Genomic DNA, 14,897 nt, shown 5'->3' on the forward strand with positions numbered 1-14,897 from the left:
AAACTGCTTGGAAACAGATACCAGCAGAGAAGAAAACGAAATCACCCTTCATGATGGGTGCTAGGATAATGTGCTTAATACATTGCTCTCTCATGATCTTATCAGGCAAGCAAAACATTACAAGCAGTTTTCAGTGGAAGCAGAGAGACGCTTTCTGATGGCCGCACTCCATGCAGCACTCTGAAAAAGCCAATACAATCAGTCACCGGACAGTTGTGTGGCTGTGGAGATGATCAGTGTGAGGAATACCACAGTCTAGGAACAATCACCTGTTTCTCCGAGCAGCAGCATAGGGAGCTTGGGACGCAGAGAGGGAGGAGCTAGTTGGGACAGGATGGGCTCTTTTAAGTCAGCTTTTGAAAGCAGCTGTTATTTTACATGATACACATAAATGTGTTCATTTGAGAGGCTATCACAATGCCTTCACTGGCACATTGACAGGTAGAAAGAGGGAAAAATAAGAGGGGTGCTCCATCTGTAAATCTGTCATAATACCCTGTTTCCCCAAAAATAAGACCTAGCCGAACAATCAACTCTAATGCGTCTTTTGGAGCAAAAAATAATATAAGACCTGGTCTTATATTACATTGTATTATATTATTATATTATATTACATTATATTATATTATAAAGACCCGGTCTTAGAGTAAAATAAGACCAGGTCTTATATTAATTTTTGCTCCAAAAGACGCATTAGAGCTGATTATCTGGCTAGGTCTTATTTTCGGGGAAATGCGGTAGCTGTACTAAGCACAGGTAAATATTGGTTATAAGAGTTCAGTAAAGTTAGTGAGAAATAAAAGAGTACTTAATCCTTGGCAAAGAGTATAACAGGGACAAGAGGCAGAATCCTGCAGTCTGATGCTTGTCATGGTCAGCCCAAGAGCCCTTCAGCAGGACGCTCAGGAATTATGCCACTCCCATGTCTCAGTGTGAAAACACACACACACACACACACGCACACACGCACACACACACGCACGCACACACATTATCAGAGCGTCTCCTTCCCAATATAATATCCAAAAGTCCTTAAGGGGAAAATAATGTGACTGTCTTAAATTTGATCTTACCCATTATGTCAAAACTTCTCAACTGGTATTTTGCCTCCCACCCTCTGGGACCATTTGACAATATCTGGAGATATTATTGGTTGTCACAGCTGAGGAGGGTGGTCTTGGCATCTGGTGGGTAAAGGCCCCAGGGATGCTGCTGAACATCTTACAAGGCACAGGGAAGTTTGCCTCTAACAAAAAAGTATCTACTCCAAAATATTATCAGTGCCAAAGTGGAGAATCCATGCAATATAGATGGCAGTAGATGAAATCAGCTGGATGTGAAATGTAGGTCACGGTTTTATTTGATTTCATTACATTGTATAAGCATCTTACACTTCCACTAATAGGTATTAGAGAAACATTTTAAATAAGATGTCTTATATCAGGGACAGACCTAACACTGACCTTGGGGCTGGTCAGATCGTGTCCCTTCCCAATGGCAGAAAATAATGTTTTATTATTAACATCATATATTTTAGTAAAGCAAAATAAAATGGTTCTTTTTTAGCTCATCGGAGATGATGCAATGAAGAAGTCACAGTTGCCTTACCACTGAGCTGTGCCCTGTGTCCCCTGGAGCTGAGCACTTTCATACATCAACCGTCAGGAGCACAGCATTGTTGGGAGAAAGTTAAAAGGACTCGTATATGCTTCTTTCTTTTCTATAATGAGGGAAGCAGCATCTTTCCTCAAGACAATTGGTACGGAACAAAAGTGGTCCACAGACCCTCTGATGCAGGCATTAGTTTATTGTCTCAAGACATGTACTGACCTACTGCACACCAGGTCTTTTGCTGGCCCTGGAGTGTTGGTAAGAGGACAGACACCATCCTTTCTCTCACACAACTTACACTTAACATGGTCTGTGTGTGACTGGGGCTGGCGGAAGGGGAGGAGACAGTGTTCACAGATGAGTAAACATACAGTTATTGAGGCAGGAAGAATAATCTCCCCTCCACCTACAGAAGCCCACGTCCTAGTCCCTAGAATCTGTGACTATGTTATCTTACATGGCAAAGGGGAATTTAGATGGTCCATAGAACTAAGATTGTTAATCAGCTGACCTTGCAATAGGGATTGGATTGTCCAGACGGGCCTTGATATAATCAGAAGGATCTTTAAGAGTGGAAGAAAGAGGCAGAAGGAGAAGAGATGAGAGTGATGGGACGTGAAAGGGGGTTGGCTTGCTGCTGCTGGCTTTGAAGATGGAGGAAGGGGCCTCTTGAAGGCAGACAGGATAAGAAGATGGATTATGCCCTATAACTTCCAAAAGGAATACAACCTGCTCACCTTCTTGGTTTTAACCCAATGAAACCTATGTTGTAATTCTCATCTCCAGAACTATAGGATAATACGTTTCTGTTGTTTTAGGCCAGTACATGTGTGATTTGTTACAGTAGCTATAGGAAACTAATACAAATGTCAAATGCTTTGAGGGGAAAACACAGAGATGTACCTGAGCGAGGCAGAGATATGAGGGGTTGTGTGTGTGTGTGTTCATGTGTGTGTGTATGTGTGTGTGTTTTCACGTGTGTGGTGGCAGCTGTGGTGGGAGCATCAGTCAGGAAAAACTTTCAGATTAATTAGACTCTAAGACGCATCTAAAGGATGCATGAGTTAGTCTTTTGAAGAAGAGCAGAAGAGTGTTCCAGGCAGAAGTAACAGAGTAAAGGCTTGGGCATGAATGAGACTGTCATTCTGGGGAACTATATTAGGTTCCTCAGTTAACAGAGTAAGAGAAACACACATGATGAGAGATAAACAAAGATCAGATAAAGCTTTGCAGACCAACTTACTGAGTCTGGATTTGATTGTAAGAAAAACAGTCGATAGTGACTTTTAAATAAAGGAGTGGCATGGTCTAAATTTAGGGGCAGAGCACGCCAGTTGCTGACTGTATAATACATTGGAGAGAGACAAAACTGGAAGCAGGGAGACCAACCAGTTGGAGGCTGCTGCAGCAATCTCTGGGAAAATGGTCCCCCACACAAGGCCAGGGCACTGGAATGGATAGAAAGAGATGGGTTGGGATAGGCAGAAGCATAGGAATTGGTTAAAACATAGACAGACAACTAGGTGTTGATATGAAGACAGGGCGGGGGGGCAGTTAGAGGGAGTTAAGGATGAAACCTAGGTGTCTGCCTTAGCAAGCCGGGTAAGAGATTCTTTCTCTAGAACACAGAAACATACACAGTGGGGAATGGGATCTTATTAAAAAAAAAAAAAATGGCTTTAAACACATTCATGTTGTATGATCTGAGGAATATTAGCGGACATTTGTTCCTGTCCAAAACATCCACAGAAACATTTGGTCCATGCCAAGAGGTCCTTGAAAGTCGGTGCTGTCCAAAACATCCATGAGAATATTTGGTCCATGCCAAATGGTCCTTGATATTTGGTCCTGTCAAAAACATCCCACTTAGAAAATGTCCCTGGGTTCAAATACCCCATAACATTTATTTATATTTTTGATTTACAGGATTAATACATTTAAAAAAATAAAAATAAAAACACGATTGTGTTTTACTGATCCAATAATTGTGTTGTAGCTGTATTGTCAATATTCCTTCTCACCTTGGTAGCCTCGCTGTTAATGGCACATGGAGTTAAGTAGATGGGTCAGGGTTTCAATCTTGAAGAGCAAGATTTATATTAACTATGGAACAAATGTCTTCGTGGACATTTGGACATTTGAAAGAGGACACATTTCAGGGACCAAATAGCAAGGACATTTTGGGGTGGACCAAATATCTCCATGGACGTTGTGGACAGGACCAAATGTCCTGCAAAACTGAAGAATATCTGAGTGGAACAGAATGCCAGGAAAATGATTTGCAGGCCTCTATGGCTCTGTGATTTTTCTACAGCTACACTTCCCCATACGACACTTCGATAATATCTGAATTCTACAGTACCCAGGAAGTGGTCAGGGGAAGACTAGCTCCCAGTTGATTCACCTCTCAACTTGCCAGTCTGTTTCTTTTAATCTTGAAACCGGCCTTAGGATCATCAACAAAAAGCAGTTGTTAATAAATATAATATAGAAACAAGGAAAATCTCTTTTTAAAATTATTGTGTTGTGAGTCAAAAGAGCTTCTCTAATAATAGTGAGCTGTAAGATCGTTATAAAAATGTCTGGACTTTGACTCACATACATAAATGGGCAAAAAGGTTTGATTAAGACTTGTGTAGAAGGGGGGGGAGAGAGAGAGAGAGAGAGAGAGAGAGGGAGAGAAAGAGATCCTTTTCCTAAAAGACAATTGAATAGACAAAAAGATTCCTTTTCCTAAATACAGTTGAATAAAATATATCCTTGCAATGACTTTGAACAGTCCAGGTTCTGGTGCAATAAATATACATTCCCAAGTTATTAGTGATTCGCAAACATAATTCACCTGTGGCTGAATTTATGAGCAACAAAACATTTATACATAAATTTGTTTCTGAATACCAGCAGATCCCAGCGAACCACAGGACTATTTACAACCCCTTGCATTCGTCTAGGCATGGGTTGCAGATGTTTTGTTTCATTATTGATAATCTGTATTCATAAATATATGTGTATGCAGAGACTTGAAAATTTGAAACTTGTTTTATTATTCAAAATATATTCAGTATGCCTCTAACCCTCGTGTCTACTCACCATCATTCTTCTCACTCCTGTCTTTTTGTCATAACTATATAATCAGCTTACCTGCATTCTTTTCCCACTTGATACTGTCTATATTGAGCTGAGAATTTTTTAACCTCTACGGACCCCAATCTTGCTCATTTTCCCTTTCTTCTACCTAAATTTGTATTCTGACATGGTATTTATTTTTTTATCAAACTTGAGCTAGGGGAGTGCGAAGAATACACTTGGATGGAAATACAGTTCCCTTCACTTAGCAGCGAAATGACCTTGGCAAGTTATATAACTTCTCTAATTCTCAGTTCCCTCCGTTGTGAACTAGGGGTAACACTACCTACCACACAAGTTTATTTTACAGATGAAGGATATGCCTTTCCTGGTTTGACAAAGGATTTAAGCAGTTAGTTCTCCTCTTTCCTTTTTTGCTCAGTTCCCAAGTTATTTTACTCCTGAGAATATAGCTGAGTGTGGAAATGTGTACAATGTTTCAGATTATGTTGCAGTAGACCTGTTCCACAATGATTTTTACTACACAAACATGTAGCAAGAAATACAGGGAAAGGAGGAAACAGTTTTACTTAACATCTTTACCTTTTTATATAATTCCAGACATGCCAATCTAAGACCTATTTTCAGCCCAAAATCATTTTTTGATTGTTCTGATGCTTTTAGAAGCCTAAGCGACAAATAAAATACATTTTAAAGAAATTGTTAACTGAAATAACTTGAACTCCTCCATATTTATCTGGGTGTAATCATCTCTAGGATATAACCCTGATAGGCTCTTTTAAAATCAGTAACAAGAATGACATCTGTCCTGTCACATTTCATTAATTTGTATTTATATCTGCGTTAAACTAAACTATCAGCGAAAGAGACTACTTCATGCAGCCCATTCTCTGAGCTTCCCTGCGTACCTGTCCAAAGTATGTTTGCAAATATGTGACTTAGAAGTCTTCTTCCTTCTCAGCAGCTTCCTGAAACCCAACATAACTCAAATTTCTTCCTGGCTAGCCTTTCAGGAAAATAAGAATTTAGGGTACCTGGTACGTCATATCCATTCCAAGACTCAATCACTTTCCATATAAATTTTTACTGTAGAGGGCCGATTAGTAAATATTTCAGGATTTGAGGCCATACAGTCTCTGTGGTACCTACTCATCTCTGTCAGGGTAGCACAAAAGCAGCCATGGATGAAATGGACACAAATGAGTATGGCTGTGTTCAAACAAAACTTCATTTACAAAACAGATAGGGAGCTGGATTTGACATGGACCACAGTTTGCCAACTCCTGCTCTAGATTACATGGGGTTAATTTCTATGGTCTTCTCTTATTCCTTTTCAGTAGGTTAAGATTAAGATACAATATCAGAATATCAAGATCAAAATGCAGTTAATGAAAATGTCCACGGAGGTAAGGAAATTTAGGATCAAGAGAAAGAGACACAGAAGTTCTGATTCCAGTTGCGAAGTGAATATGTCTGTGGGCTAAGCACCCTGTTAGGGAGGCACTGGAGAGCCTCTCAGATTGTGGTTCAGAATCAGTTCTTTTTTTCAATCCATTAGGGATTGAAAAACACAAAATCATGCACTTTAATGGCAAATCATTTAAAAAAACACACACAAAAAAACACCTAAATATTTAACTTCATTTTCTGCGCTTGTGTGAATCGCAGTGTGAACCAGTAGCAAACAGATGAGGACCAGCAGAGGTCTGTGGGTCATACACTGAGGATAGTAAGTGTTGTCTAAGAAGGCAGGTGTCTGCCTGGGTATGTGTCTGCCCTAAAGTCTTTGGCACACTTGCTCACAGGATTCTCTGCTGCAATTCTTGGAAGTAAAGATCCACATGACCCTAGCATCCAAATACTTTTATAATCTGGGTCCTGTCCTATTATTTTGGCAGTACCCTCCTCTGCACCCACAAAGGATGACTTCCAGTGCTCGAACACACCTTGTGTTTTCCTACCTTTGGCCTTTGCCCATGCTCTTCCCTAGTTCTGTGCTGCTTCAAAAAGTCCATCTTCAGCGTCCTTCAAAACTCCTCTATGATGTCATGTTTCCTTTCCACTGGATGCACTCTGGTCCCCCCACTGGACATCCATAAAACATTGCATGCTTTTCCTCTAACTATATTTGTTTTAAATATTTTAATACTTCCGGTACTTATCCTAAGAGTAAACAGTAAACTTTTGACAACTGTGTTTTATATATGATCTCGTATTCCTCAGAGAGCCTCCCATGCCCTCTGTTATAAAACGGAGGTTCCTTATGAATTAGTCCATAAATGAATGACACTGAACTCACACCTTAAACATTTTCTCTTACGGATCCCCTTTGGAATACATTTGGGGTACATTTGGAGTACACTGGAGTACCTTTCAGAAATGTACTCCTTTGCACCTCTGTGCTTTCTGTCTTCCATTTTGGACAAAGAGGCTTCCCAGCAAAAGAGCTTGGGTATATAAAACCACAGGATGCAGCAGTCTGTGGCATCGAAAGCAAACCAAACAGATGCATGACTCATTTACAGAATTTATAAAATGGAGCCTGGAGAATGAAAATATAATTTATAGCTCATTTATATTACTCCGAATGTCACAGTAAAATACACATTTCATGGGGCAGAAGGGAGCCAACCACGATTAGCATTCAGTGCAGCCACAGCCTGTGACAACTGTTTGTTTCCACTGTGATCTGTAAGACTTTGCTTTAGGATGAAAACTTAATTGGACACACTGAAGGAAAAACCTGCCATTAGTAAGTACAATTTTATAATCTACGTCAAAGGTACATGCTTGCAGAATTATGAAGCCAAGTTGATGTTTACCTTGCAAATTAATACAATTCTGAATGAAAAAAAAACAAAACGAAACAAAAATGACAGACCGAAACTCTGTTAATGAAACATGGGGAAAAAAATAACCAAAGATTCACTCAGATACACACACACACACACACACACACACACACACACACACACATATATTTCATTTGAAACAAATGGTAAGTTTTAAGATCACGCAACATTTTATCGGGTGTCCTCTATATTTAATACATTTGTAAATGAGCAAAATTCTGATGGATGTTTTCTTCGAGTACAGTTCAGACTTATTTTAACCATATAAAACTTCCTTTCAGATAAGAACGTTCACTGTAAAACTGAGAATGACCTGCCTCTAACTCACTCTCCTGACTTCCCTAGTATTAAGGCAAAGAGCCAAGGAAAGGCAGACATTCCAGAAGACGGCTTTTGCTAGCCATGCTCACAGCTTCTTCTAGAGAACCTTTCCATGGCAGACAATGGAAGGAGCAGGTCTACGTAGCCTGTTTGCTTGGCTCCTTTTAACTCACCAGCGGGGAGATCGTTGATTGCCAGAAACTAATATAACTCATTCTTATCATTAGTTTAACTAAAAGAACGGGGCTATCTAAATGTGGGGAGCTGAGCGAAGGGTCTGGCTGAGCAAAGCCCAGAGGCAACGTGATGGCCTTTTCTATGTGTCCTCTTAGCTGGGACGCACCCAGTTCCTCAATCAAACACTAGCCTCGTTGTCGTAAAGGTATTTAGCAGACATGATTAACGTCCCAAAGCAGCTGATGTGAAATAGGGGTGATTATCCCAGATAAACTGGGCAGGCCTGATTCAATCAGTCGAAGGGCCTTCAGAGCAGAACTGACACGTCCCTAAGAAGAAATCCCCCCAGCAGACAACAGCTTCAGCCCGTCGCTGAGAATTTCCGCCTGCCCTTCCTGAAGGCGGGCCTTACAGATTTCCAACGTGTCTAGCCAGCCCCCACAACCACGTAAATCAGTTTCTTTCAGTACCCTCTTAATGAGTATCTGCGACTGGTTCCATTTCTCTGGTTGAACACTGGCTGATACAAGCAGTGTTCCTATAAACCAAAGGACCAGAGATGGAGTCACCGTAAGCAGAGCAAACACCTGGTGCGCAGAAAACAAAACAGTCTCCTAAGAGAAGCAGCAAGAAGCAGTCTGTAGCCCTAGGGAAACCAACAGTCATATTCTCAAATCCTCCGTTTGGGTGACTGTGCGTCCCACTCTTATTCCATCCCCATGAGATCTTGTGTGTCTCCACGGATTTTTTATTGTGTTAACATGAATGTACTTGTAATCTAATGGTCTTGACAAGAGCATATATCATGTGCCTGGTACCTATTAGAAGAGGGCAAAATCGGCGCTTTCATGAGATATTTATTTTTCTATTAATTTGATAAATATTTATTAATTATCTATAATCTGTAAGACATGCTGTAATAGGTGCAATGAAGACACAAAGATGAATCTGGCATAGAGAGCCTGCTTCCAAGAACCTTATAGTCTGGTAATAGAGATGTCTGTTCATAAACCGCCCCGATGCACAGCTAAAAGTCATACAGGGAGAGGCAAGGCCCATATAGTGAAATAGTTCAGAGGAGGCTGGGAGGATCAAAAAGGGCCCCTTGGAGAGGTAGGTGTTTGATCCCTGGCCAGGCCTGCCAATTTCAGGCCTGGGGCATGAATACAAAAGGAGAGCCACACGTGTCTAAATCAAACTAACCAATTTAAATAACCTAGGTCGTATCCACCTTGACAAATATACACTTTTGCCACAACATGGAAAGTGAGAACTGAATTTAGAATGATTGACTCCTAGGACTTTTTGCTCCTTTGCTTGTTATCCCCAGTTCCCACTCGCAGCCTGAGTAACCCCACATGCAATCATGGGGACACCACAGCAAGCTCCATCAGGCCTGCAAGCAGCAGCCCCATGGCCACCCCTTGAGCCCAGGGGACACATACTGGCAATGGAGCCCACCTGGAAGAGGACAGCCTTAGGAAAGAAGCTAATGTGGTGGTGGCTTACGGCAGTTTGAAGTGTTATTTCTGTGAATATTAACCCTTGGCTCAATTGACTGCTCCCTCACCCCTTAAAGAAAGGGCCAGAATGGGGCTACCTCAAGTTTAGACACAAATCAGAGGCCCACCCACTTTCTGAATATAACAGGTGAACTCTTTGGAGCGGTTACTTTAAATCTTCCAACAATTATTAGGTACTTTATATTAACAAGTGTGGAGTTTTTAGTAAAAAGATATAACTCTTTCCTTCAAGTACAGTCATGTGCCACTTAAAACGTTTTTGTCAACAATGGACCGCATGTACGGCACTGGCCCCATAAGACTACAACGGAGCTGAAAAACTCTTATTGCCTAGGGATGTTGGAGCTGTTATAACATCGTAGCTCAATGCCTTCCTCACGTTTGTGATGACTCTGGAGTAAACAAACCTATTGCGCTGCCAGTTGTGTAAAAGTATAGCACATGCAATTGTGTGTACTACGTAATAATAGTAATACGCAATTACGTTACTAGCTTATGTATTTACTACACTCTATTTTATTGTTGCTTTAGAGTGTTCTCTTCCCACTTATACAAAAAGTTTGCTGTACAACAGGATGCCCGGTTACCGGCAGCCGTTCCCTATATCTCATCTCGTGTTTACTCTGGCTCTTGATCTTATCATTTTCTCTTGTGCTGATTTAATCCCGTGTTGTTTTGCACAGTAACGTGCTGCACAGGCCTGCAGCCCAGGAGCAATAGGCTCCACCACACAGCCTGGGTGTGCAGGGGCTGGGCCAGCTAGGCGTGTGTGAGGTGCGTGCCCTCCATGATGTTGGCACAGCGACGGAACCACCTAAGGCACATTTCTCAGAATGTAGCCCCACTGTTAAGCGGCACACGACTGGAGATACACTGGAAAAGAGAAAACATCTCATTTATCTTATCCCTATATATCCAGCTTTGTAATCGCCCAGTGACTATTTGTTCGGTTCTAATGCACTTTTTAAAATGCATAGGATCTATTCAGGTGGTGACGGTGTTGGGGGAGGAGTAATAGCTGCATGAAGAGGGGCTGCACCAGAAACAACACAAGGGAGCAGTGGCGACGGGGATTACGTCATGGGGAGGAGAATGGAAATTATTTTCACAAACAGGTAGAAACAACATTATGAAAGCTTGAACATACCGAGGAGGCCATCCTAAGTCTTTTGTCTGATTTTCCTAAAAAGAAGGCAGGGACGGAAGGAAGGAAGGAAGGAAGGAAGGAAGGAAGGAAGGAAGGAAGGAAGGAAGGAAGGGAAGGAGGGCGGGAGGGAGGGAGGGAAGACTGTGTTAGCCTTGTTCTTACACAATGGTATTTGGCAAAGACACCTGTTAAAGTTTGTTTTGTGTGTCCAATTATATTTTGCACTGGAAAAGCGATTGAACCATGGTTAGGGCAGAGAAAAATGTGACCATGAGTTTTTATGTGACACATAGGAGCACTTTGTTTCCTCTCCAGAGACTCTTCATTTAATATTTACGTATACCATACACACAAAAAAAGCCAAGAAAAAGGCCTCATAAGTGAAAATCTCACCTAACCCGGGTCGCGGCAAATCGACAGTGTCCTTTAACTGCTCTGCAGATGTTTACAGGGAAGGCAGGGCCATCCCGCTGTGCAGCTGAGGGGACTTAGGATTCAGTCCTCTGACCTCAGTGCTCTGTATACTTGTGGGCACGTGGGTGCAAACGAGCATTTTCTCAGAGAGAAACAAAACCCGGCCATCGGTGCTGAAGGGAGAAACTCAAAAGTGAACATTCATCTTAATGTGGCTCATTGATCCAAAGAGAAGTGCTGCAACAAACGCCTTGGGTTGCTCTGCTGTCTCTGTCCAGAGACAATCTTTAAAGGTAAATCCTCAAAAAGTGAACTCTCTCAACGAAATGTGTGAACTCAAAACCCAAGCACTGTAAAATGTGTGTTTCTGTGAAGGACACTCGATTTTCATGAGTGAGGGGCAGAGATTTTCCCAATGGGTCAGGTCCAAACACAGGCTATTTTATAAGAATGAATATGACGAGACTTAATAGTCATGGTAAAAACAAGAAGCGCTATAGTTTGCTGAGCAGTGATTAGATGTCAGAAATGGTGCTAAACCCTTGCATGCCTTATCTGGTGACTAGTAAGAATAGCTCTATGGGTAGTAGCTTGTATTATTATGCTAATTTTCCAGTTGAGAGACCTGGGATTTATAAAAAGTGTCATAACTTGACTAAGGTCACAAGGCGCTTAAGTGTGTGTGTGGGGGAGGGGGGGAGTGCAGGGGGGGGAGGCGCTAAGATAAAAACAAAGCAAAGTACAGCAGTTATGCCTTGCTTCCAGAGGTCCAGCTCTGAAACACTGCTGATTTACTCTCTCACAGGCAGTCCCATGCATAATTCCAGGGGAGCTAAATGCTGAGCAGAAAGAGCCCAAAGTTGGGAGAAGAGCTAGATTCTAGTCTCAACATGTCTTCTAATGCCTTCTTCTTAGTCACCTTCAGCTCAAGAGAGGATCTTGGGTAGTTTCCTCAATTTTCTTTAAAGCAGGTCAACTCACTCTCCCCAGGGGATCTATTTATCTATCTATCTATCTATCTATCTATCTATCTATCTATCTATCTATCTATTTATTTAAATCTGCGTTACTATTATACTTGGAATATCTGCACTCCACATTCTTGCCAGATATCAGATACCCACTTTTGTATTTTAAAACAAAAGCTAAATTATGAGAAGTAATATTAACGTATGAATGTACCTTAAGAATGTTCTACTCATATTTCATTTATTCTAGATATTTTTCCTAGATTAAGCCAGGCTAGCAGAAGGATTTAATTATAAGCACTTTTTTTTTTTTCTCCCAAAGCATTATGATAGGCCTTAGCTTTAATTTAGAAACAACCATATGGCTTTTTAGGATGCAATAATATGTTGGTTATAGGAGTTTTGTTGAAGATGTTCAGTTTATGAGTAAAATTCCATTTTGAGTAGCCAATGGAAAAATTTGTCTTTGACATTAACTTAGAAAAGGCTTTGCTGTTGCTAAGCAACCAATGCATGTTGATTATATCGATAAGGAGTCCACACATTCCTTGGGCCAAATGGAAACGCAGTCATGTCCATTCATGCTTACACTCTACAACAGCAGAGTCGAGAATGGTCCACAAAGCTGAAAAAGTCTACTCGCTGGCCTTTTACAGAAAAAGTTTGCCTACTTCTGAAGACAATGTAAATTTTTAAGTGATTTATATATTCCTTTTGCTTTAGTTACAAGGAAAGCCTGAGTCAAATATTTTTTTCAGTGTTAATACTTCTAGTGACATTTGCTATACATATTGCTATCTTTTGTCTTCAATTTATTTTACACTTCTTCCTTTATATTTAATTTTATTTGAGTGTAAGGACTCTAACTGGTTAGACCTTGAGCATCCAGGAAAGTTACACCCCTCTCCACGGTTAGGTGTAGCCATGTTGCTAACTCTGGCTAAGTAAACACGAACAGAGATTACAGGTCCATGTCGGAGCCAAAACGTGACTCTCCATTCTCTCTGTCTCCATGACCTGTAGCATTCCCGAATGTAGAGGCTATTATTCTGGCTCATTGAATGTGGGCCACACAGAAGCTACCATCTTCCTCACAAGGTCATGGAGCCTGAGTGTGGAATGAACTTTTGTTACTTTAAGTTACTGGGACACGGGGAGTAGAGGGGGGTTACCATCCATCCTGGTCTGATACATGTAGTAAATTTTCTCCAAATTATTTTTGCAATAAGGCAGATTATAAATAATAATATTATCAATTGTAACAATATGAGTGAGTAGTCAAGGGTATTGAATATTTTAGAAGTCACATGTCTCTGAAAATTTGATCAAAGCTTAAAGCTTTCCTTTCCAGAGGGGAAATACTCATATATATTACACACATGTATCAAACATTACATATATGTAATATATATGATTACTATATTACATATATACTATGTAGTATACATATTACATATATATCAAACAAACAAATAAAATAAATAAAAATGGTTTCAAACCCTGGTTCTGCCACTAATAAATGGCGTACCCTTATTCAACTTAACATGAACTCTGAGCCTCAATTCCTTTATCTGCAAAAGGTGATATTAGTATCTACTTTGCTTTGCAATTGTGAGATACAAATGTAATGACATACAATGTTTGGTCACAATATTTAACATAGTATGTGGCCAATAAATGCTCACTTCCTTCCCCCTATAATAATAGTGACAGAAATACAGTGAGATGAACTCAGGCTAAACCAAATCCAAGCTGGTACAGGATAAAAGGATGTAAGAACATCCCCATTAGTGAAATAATGGTTTAAATCTGATAAAGTTTATTACTGTTCTCAGCTACACAATTCTATCATTAGACAAAGGCTCCTTTAAAAGTAAATAGGTATTCTTGGAATAACTCAAGGAAGCAGTTTTGCCTCATTGATTTTAGACTTAAAAGTTCAACTGCCACAGAAATATACCTTTTATAATGTAGGCGCATGTAGTCTTCGATTTAAAATAGCCGGTTAAACTCAAACTTTTCCCCCTTGGGAAATTTCAATATCCATGTCATCATGTAAATCAAGGTTTTTATGCTGATAATACATTGGAAAACATCGCGTGTGAATCTTTAGGCCTGTGCATATCTTAAATACTTAAATATTTTCTGAAGTATGTATTTCTGATATGTATATAGCCATTTAAGAGGTTACTGAAATACAGTCATACAGTCATAGATGGTCTGAGATAGGCAGGATGTTTATTCATCTAGGGTGAAATCTCATTATTTTATAGATGAGAAAGTTAAAACCCAGCAATATTAAGTGATTTAGCCAGAGATAGTGGCCTATGTATAAGAAGTGGGAATAGAAACAGTATTCTATTGCTCTTTCGATGCTCCCCTATTATATCAATTTATCAGACCCAAGGTCGTTCAGCATGATCTACATTCCATGAGACTGCTTGCTGGGAGCGCTGCTGGGAGCCTACCAGGTTCCAAACACAAATGGCAAAGAAATTTCAGAGACATGGCAGACAACACACTGTCCCTAGAGTGACCTCTTTTTTTCTGATCCCTAAGCTCAGATGGAAAAAGCAGGCTTGCTGTTTTTACAAGGGCCTTCTTCCATGATGGCCAACATCTTGTCTGGCACAGGAGCTCTTGGTGAGGCAACTGGAAAGACAAGCCCAGATCACTAAGAACATATCGTTCATTGTTATCTCACCAACAGTTGTGTGGTTATGTTTACCTGAAGCAAACTCAAAGAGTGGAAGAGAGACGGGGAGAGAGAGAGAGAGAAATCAAAGCCCCAGGAGAA

Source organism: Rhinolophus sinicus, chromosome 14 (genome assembly GCF_057876585.1).
Source record: "Rhinolophus sinicus isolate RSI-liver-muscle chromosome 14, RSI-T2T, whole genome shotgun sequence".
Classification (NCBI taxonomy): domain Eukaryota; kingdom Metazoa; phylum Chordata; class Mammalia; order Chiroptera; family Rhinolophidae; genus Rhinolophus; species Rhinolophus sinicus.